General features: G+C 39.9%; 1 non-coding gene across 1 annotated transcript; it reads left to right on the plus strand.

Annotated features, from left to right (window-relative positions):
* Nucleotides 1–3,821: 3,821 nt before the first annotated feature.
* On the plus strand, nt 3,822–3,971 carry LOC115870403. The gene has a single exon (XR_004046682.1). It is a non-coding gene; the product is annotated as a small nucleolar RNA SNORA57 (small nucleolar RNA).
* Nucleotides 3,972–7,091: the final 3,120 nt, after the last annotated feature.

The raw sequence follows: 7,091 nt of genomic DNA on the forward strand, positions 1-7,091 counted from the left end.
ATTCCAGTCTATAATTTCCTCTTCAGATTCATGCAACACATAGAATGATGCTGAATGCAGGAAGATTACAGGTCAGTGGGTGGAAAGTCTTGTCAATCCAGTGGTGGTGGAAACATCTCAGTTCTGGTGTGGGTCTCCACATGGCTCCTCTAGCTCCAGGGCTCTGGCTTGATCAGTGTAGCTCCTTGTCACTTGTCAATAGGAATGTCTCGCAGGGAGAGAGTGTATCTGGCCTCCAGTGAGCTATTTATCTCCGTGATGCCTCTAAATGAGGTCATTAACTGTGACATGGTTGACAGGCTAAACTCCACCCCTTCATTCTTAATAGTCTCAAGTTGACACCAGATTATGTAACTACCACAAACATTATTTAACTACTGTTCCTGGAGGTTGCCCAAGGTTTCAAGCCTCTCTACTCCTCAGTCCTTGTCCTACTCCCAAGAACATTTTCAGGCAAGGGACAAAATTCAGACCAGAGTTAGAGAAAAGGGTTGAACAGAAAAGGTGAATTTCTTGATGAGGATACCTTGGGGGAAAAGTCTAAAAGGCCTGGTAGAATGTTGAGTCAGACCTTATAGTCAACTAATTGAGGACCTTCTACCAGTGGCTGCCTTTCTGGCAGGTCTTCTGCTATTGCCTGGTCCTCTGTAGTTTACCACCCCTTTCCTGGTATGTGAATCCCTGCAGCCCAACAACCCAGACTCAGAGTCTATTCAGTCACAGTGGTGGGGGTAGTGTGAACATCCTTTTCCATTAACAAACTGCTTTTTAAATAGAAAATTTTTGTTTAGATAGTCCTTTTAAAGAGTTCACTATAGAAACAACTATTAATTTGATGGCAGTGAGTTTTGTTTTTTTTTCATTTTGAATTGGATATTACAGAATGTGTTTCATTTTTTTTTAAAGGGGTGGTGGTGGTGGTGGTGGTGGTAAAAACAAGTCTTTCCAGTTTGGTAAGCCTAAACCAGTTCAAAGATTTGCAAATGACTAGCTTTAATTCTAGTGTTTTGATAACACCCTAAGGAAAAAAGAATTCTTGTAGCATGCTTTGAGCTACTGATCAGAAAGTTGGCAGTTCAAATCCAATAGCTGTTCTCTGGTAGAAAAATGTTTTCTGCTCCTGTATAGAATTTACAGCCAACTCAATAGCAGTGTTTTGTTTGGTTTTTTAAAACAGAAGAGCCACAGTCTGAGTTTCATGTGGCCCCAGGAAAAACTTGTTCTGAACCTACCAAATTCAATATAGAAATAGCACAAGTGGCGAAGTGAGTCAAAGGCTGAACTGGTAACCACAATGGCAGCAGTTTAGGTCAAATGGCCACTTGCAGAAAGATCAACCTGTCTGCTCCCTGTGAGGTTTGCAGTCTCAGAAACCATGGATAGCAATTTCTACTCTACCCTATGAGATTGTTATGAGTCAGAATTGATTCAATAGCTAGATTTTTCAAATGTAGAAACTTTGAAAGACTCTCCAAACAAATCAAACGCATTGCCAGCAAGTCGACTGACTCATAGCAACCATATAAAGGGTAGAATCATCCCTGTGGATTTCCAAGACTCTCCCTGTTAACTGTCGATGCAGACTCAGTGACCCCAGAGGAGAGGGCAGAACTGCCCTTGTGGGTTTCTGAGACTGTAACTGTTTACAGGAGTAGAAAGCCCCATCTTTCTCCTGCTGAACTGCTGGTGGTTTCAAACTGCAGACCAAGTAGATTACACCCCAATTCAAAACTAGCAGGCCACAATGGCTCCTTTTCGAAAACTATTAACATGTTTGTTTGTTTATTTGAAACTAGCACCTATGTCACAAAAGAATCACAGTTTCAATTTCACTTTTTCTTGTTTTATGACCACTCAGACCAGTGTTTAGATCTGATGGGTAAAGAATTTGGGGGCTCTGGGGTGGGGCTGGGGTAAGAGTCTCTCTTGAAAATTTGTTTTTAAATGTTTTAATTAATTTATTTAATGTTTCCTTTTATTTGTGGAATATAACACAGACGAAGAAAAATATGCTATATGTAGTTGCACCACCCATCTCATCAGAGTAGTGATAGTATCCCAGGAAACCACTCCCATGTGGCTCTTTCTTCTTTTCTTTGTTCATCCACTCTCCTACCTTACATGCCTCTCTTCCCCTCTACCTTCCTCCTACCCTCAGCCTCATCATAATCTTCAAAGTCTTTTCCATTGGTGTGAAGACCATTTTTTTCCTTTTTCTTTTCCCCCTTTATGATATGGAATCATGAGATATTTCTTTATGACATTGACTCACTTTGCTGAATAATATCCTCAAACTTTGTCCATGTCACGAGGTATTTTAAAGATGCATCTTATTCCATTGTGTGTATGTACCAAGTTTGTTCATTCCTCTACAGCCAGGGTTTTTTATTGTTTCTATCTTTTTGCTATTATGAAAATTGCTCCAATAAATATGGACGTGATATATCTGTTCATGTTTTGTTCGTGTATGTACTAATTAAGAAGTATATCAAGCTGTTTTGATTAGTGTAGCTGGTTTTGAAATTGAAGAGTAAGAGGCTTCCTACTTTGTTGTTGTTGTTTTAATATAATGTTTTGTTTATCCGGGGTTAGTTTCCTTTCCATATTTATTTGGTGATTAGTTTTTCCATTACTTTGAAGAGCTGTGATGGCTCTTGAATTGGAATTGCATTGCATTTATAGAGTACATTCAATAATGTTGACATTTTTACTGTATCAGACCATATAATATATTCTGTAGTACATTCCATGTCTACTAGAAAAAATGTATATTGTGATATTGTTGGGTGAATTGTTTTTATAAGTCTAGGAGATCAAGTTGATTGTGTTTTCTCATTCTTCTTTATCTTTGTTGCTTTTTTCTCTAGTTGATCTATCTTTGCTCAAAAGTGATGTATTATAGTCTCCTAGTATTATCGTATTATGGCCTATTTGTCTCTCCAATTCTATAAGAATTTGATTGATGTATTTTTAGGGTTTTTCATTGGGTGCATAGAAGTTTATTACTGTCATGTCTTCTTTGTTTTAATAGTTTATTGTCATACACTTCAATAGTTCAGTCACATCTAGAAGAGTTTTACAATCATTACCACAAGCAGTTTTAGGACATTGTCTTTAGTCTTGTACTCATTGTTATTAGCTCCCCATATCCTCCCAACCTTCCCTGCCTTGCCCTCAAGAAGCCATTAATTCAGCCATTGTCTCTACTCAGTTTCCTCTCCTGCATCGCATATGCTGAAAACCATTTGGAAAAACCACAACAATAACAAAGATAAAAAATTCCATTTAAAAGAAACAGAAAATATTAAAAACTAGAACAAATGTAAAATGGACAGAAAGGAAGATCAAATCTGCAATAATCCACTTTCCAATGAATTCTGCATAATAGCCAATGTGTTAAGCCAATGTGTAAAGAAACAAATCCAGTAACTCTCATCTATATATAAGAAAGAACTTTATATTAAGAAGCGATTATATACCAAAAAGGCATCGGATTCCTGTCAACTCAAGTTCATAAGTCAGATACTCGTTCATAAATCTCTATTCATAAATCTCTCTTCAGACCCACATAGCGATATGCAATGATGTAGAATGCAGGAAGACCACAAGGCGGTAGGTGCAAAGTCATATGCAAAGACACTGGCTGCTCTCAGGGTCGGTGACAGAGTCCCTTCAAACAGGAATGCAAAAAAGCAGAGAGAGAAATATAGTCTCTGTTTGCCTTGCTCTTAAACACATGGCTTATGACATCAAGGAGGTGTCTGTCATCAGCTGGGACTTGATTGACTCTACCGCTATGCTTTCATAAAACTCAAGTTGACCCTCCTTTTCTTGGCGGGGGCTGGGAGTGCAGTCCTGGTCCCTGTTATGTACCGAGGCAGAGGGAGCTGGACTCCAGTCCCCTCGGCGTCATGTCTTCGGTGCTGGCGGCTGCCCAGCTGCTGGTTCTATCCTCAAACGCCGGGACAAGGACCCCGGGAATACAAACAAACAAACAAACCTCAAGGTGACAGAAAATAATCTAACTACCACAGCAAAGCTATTAACATGCCTCGTCTATGGTCAAAAGGGATATATATACCAGAGGCTTAATCCATATGTATTTCCTCTTCATTAAAAAAAAACACCCCCAAAACCGAAACAACTATAATTTGGGTCAAAAGGGAGATAAAATGATAAGATTTTACATTTCAATCTAAATATGTCTGCCATAATTGACTTTACAATGCTCTTCATCTGGTAACAAGGGGATTCACATCCTTGAACTATGATCAGAGAGAATTTTTTAGAGACCTAATCCATGGAGGGTTGGTGGTGGTGGAATAACCTCCATATTGATTTTGGGTTTCCACTGTCATCCATAGCCTTTAGTGAATCAGGTGTCAAAATTTAAGCCCTGATACCATCCTATCTTTCTGATTTGGATTTTATTATTACAGACCTTGGATGACACAGACTGGTATGTTTTTTCCATGCTGACTTAGTTGACACCTCACTTAGATACCTGCTTGTTTTAAGACAGGCCTTTCTTCTGATAGCTGGGCAAACATATCTTCTTGTTTAATATGGTTTTCATCATTATATAATGACCTTCTTTGTCTCTCATGATGGGTTTTACTTTAATGTCTCTTTTGTTAGAAATTAATATTGTTACTCCTGCTTTCTTTAGACTACCATTAGCTTGATATATTTTTCCATTTCTTAATCTTTAGTTGTTTTTTTTTGTCTTTATCTCTGTGCTGTGTTTCTTGGAAGCAGCATGTTAATGGCTATTTGTGGGATATAAAAAGACTTTTCCCCAACTTTGTCTCCCCCAAAGATATACCAAACATTAGAGGCTGTTTTCCAGAACTTGGTGGGAGATCAGATGCTTAGAGATATTCTCCCTGAAGGCATCTGGTCCACTGTAGGTGGGGTTCACACCCTACTGATTATGATTTCCATGGAGAGCCAGAGAACAGCTCAAACCTGCTCAGTGACATCCAAAGTTAGGCTGTTATCCTGAATCTGGGATCCACCCATCTTGTCACATGTGTGCCCCTAATAACTCCCCTTCCTATTGTGTGTATACCCCTAGATCATCCCCCTCTCATTACTGTAGTACCTATAGAACAACCCCTTCCTGTGACATATGTCTTTACATGTAATTAGGGGCTTGTATGCCCCCCAAAGATATATAAGCCTTGGTTAGCAATAAAGAAGCTCTTTTTCCCCCCCTCTTGCTCACTGCTGCAATTCCCACCTTCCATATCTCCATGTGGGCCACCAAGAGGGGCTCAGGTGAGCATGCTACTATGAAATGTGTCTGACTACATTAGTTCAATATCTCTTCTATCTCTCTTATTTTCTATAACTCTACTATAATCTTTACTTATTATCGCTGTACAGTTGTGCCTACTGGACCTGGGATGATTTGTTAGGGGTAGGCTCCCCTGACAGCTATTGTTTTCTTATCTATTCATTAATTGGTGAATTTAACTCATTTAAATTCAATATTACTATTTCTAGGTATGACCTTATTGTTAATTTGTTATGCTTTTTGTCGTGCTGTTGGTTTCTTTGTTCACCATAATTTTTCTGTGCTGTTTTCATTTGGTTTATGGGTTTTCTTGTCAACTTTCTCTTTGCTTTTTGTATATATTGATCCATTACCTTCTTGCCAGCATGGTTTCCACAGAAAAACCTGAGCTTCAGAGCAACCAATGCACAGAGAGGATCATATGGCCGGCCCCACTATGAGACAAGACATCCCTCACTGACCCATAGCTCTACAGGGGACAACACAGGAGACACAGTGTGGAAATTGCACCTGATCTGACCCCACCACACCAAGGTAAAACACTAAGGGCGTGCAACAGAACTGCAAGGGGAGCAGAGCAAGGAAGTCCCTAGGGAGTACCAAAAGTAGACTTTGGGGCCAGGGCATGGCACTCCATCAGACTCGACTGGAAAACACTCCTAAAGATCAACAAACAGACCTGAATCTATGTACAGGCTTTTCTTTCTTTGTTTCTTTGTCATTGTTTTTGTTGTTGTTGCTGTTTGTTATTTTGTTTTACTCTGTCTTGTTTTTGTGTATATTGTTATCTTTGCAGGTCTATCTAGATAAGTTAGGCAGAATAAACAATCTGGAGGAGAAAACAACGGGACTGATGGTTCTGGGGGGGACATGGGTAAGTGGGAGGTGGGGTAAAGGTGTTAACAAACCCAGGGCCAAGGGAACAACAAGTGATCCAAAATCAGTGGCGAGGAGGGTGTAGGAGGCCTGGTAGGGCTTGATCAAGGTCAATGTAACCAAGAGGAATTACTGAAACCCAAATGAAGTCTGAGCATGATAGTGGGACAAGAGGAAAGTAAAAGGAAATAAAGGAAAGAACTAGGAGGCAAAGGGCATTTATAGAGGTCTAAACACAAGCATATACATATGTAAATATATTTATATATGATGACGGGGAAATAGATCTATGTGCATATATTTATAAGTTTAGTATTAAGTTAGCAGGGACATTGGGCCTCTACTCAAGTACTCCCTTAATGCAAGAACACTTTGTTCTATTAAACTGGCATTCCATGATGCTCACCTTCCTGACACGAATGCTGAAGACAAAGCGGGTGCACAAACAAATGTGGTGAAGAAAGCTGATGGTGCCTGGCTGTCAAAAGATATGGCATCTGGGGTCTTAAAGGCTTGCAGATAAACAAGTGGCCATCTAGCTGAGAAGCAACAAATCCACATGGAAGAAGCACACCAGCCTGTGTGATCACGAGGTGTCAATAGGATCAGGTGCCAGGCATCAAAGAACAAAAAAATCACATCATTGTGAATGAGTGGGAGTGTGAAGTGGAGACCCAAAGCCCATCTCTAGGCAATTGCACATCCCTTACAGAAGGGTCATGGGGAGAAGACACCAGTCAGGGTGCAGTATAGCACTGATGAAACATACAATGTTCCTCTAGTTCTTTAATGCTTCCTTCCCCCCACTATCAAGATCCCAATTCTACCTTACAAATTCAGATAGACCAGAGGATGTACACTGCTACAGATAAGAGCTGGAAGCACAGGGAATCCAGGACAGATGAATCCCTCAGGA

Source organism: Echinops telfairi, unplaced genomic scaffold (genome assembly GCF_000313985.2).
Source record: "Echinops telfairi isolate 266 unplaced genomic scaffold, ASM31398v2 ScPeMD7_655;HRSCAF=1070, whole genome shotgun sequence".
Classification (NCBI taxonomy): domain Eukaryota; kingdom Metazoa; phylum Chordata; class Mammalia; order Afrosoricida; family Tenrecidae; genus Echinops; species Echinops telfairi.